This window comes from Triticum aestivum, chromosome 6A (genome assembly GCF_018294505.1).
Source record: "Triticum aestivum cultivar Chinese Spring chromosome 6A, IWGSC CS RefSeq v2.1, whole genome shotgun sequence".
Taxonomy (NCBI): domain Eukaryota; kingdom Viridiplantae; phylum Streptophyta; class Magnoliopsida; order Poales; family Poaceae; genus Triticum; species Triticum aestivum.
The window spans coordinates 271,201,350-271,201,969 of NC_057809.1; the positions used below are offsets into that span (position 1 = coordinate 271,201,350).

General features: G+C 49.0%; 1 pseudogene; it reads left to right on the forward strand.

Annotated features, from left to right (window-relative positions):
• The window catches only part of LOC123127422 (protein CbxX, chromosomal-like), a 17,745-nt pseudogene that overhangs the window by 6,769 nt on the left and 10,356 nt on the right, over positions 1 to 620 (forward strand).

The window sequence follows — 620 nt, forward strand, 5'->3', positions numbered from 1 at the left end:
AGATGGTCTTCCCCAAATCTCTAAAAGAGATGGAGGCCTTGGTTAATCCCTTGGGATTCTTCTCCTAATGGAGGTCTTGATCCTCCAAGATGAGATAAAGATGAGCAAAGCTCTCTTAAGATCTATTCATATGCTTTGCTAACCCTAAAATGAAGGAGGTATATATAGGTCCAAGGCGTGAAGGGGTAAGTGGTGGCAACAAGGGAAAGGTACATGGGCCTTGCACAAATTCTGCGCGCAGGCAACACCACCAGACAGTCCGGTTGGGAGGACTGGACAATTTGGTCGATCAGACCCCTTGACCGGACAGTATGGTCAGTCCAAAGAGCCTCGGGTGCGACTCGAGCGGCGATCGGACAATTTGGTCCGCCTGGCCGGATAGGTAGTGCTACTTTTGCACACCTTCTTTCGTTGCTCCGTCTTCTTCCGTCACCGCTTCCATGCTTCCCTCGCGGATGGTTTAGGCGTACCCTTGTGCTTCCACTCCTTGATACGTGTGAAGCTCCGCTCAAACCTATACATGTACGAGGGAGGGTCAAATATATCATCCAAGAGAGAACCAATTAGACACACATAAAGGTTATAATTAACCTTTACGATGTCCCTTTGCGATGTGTCCC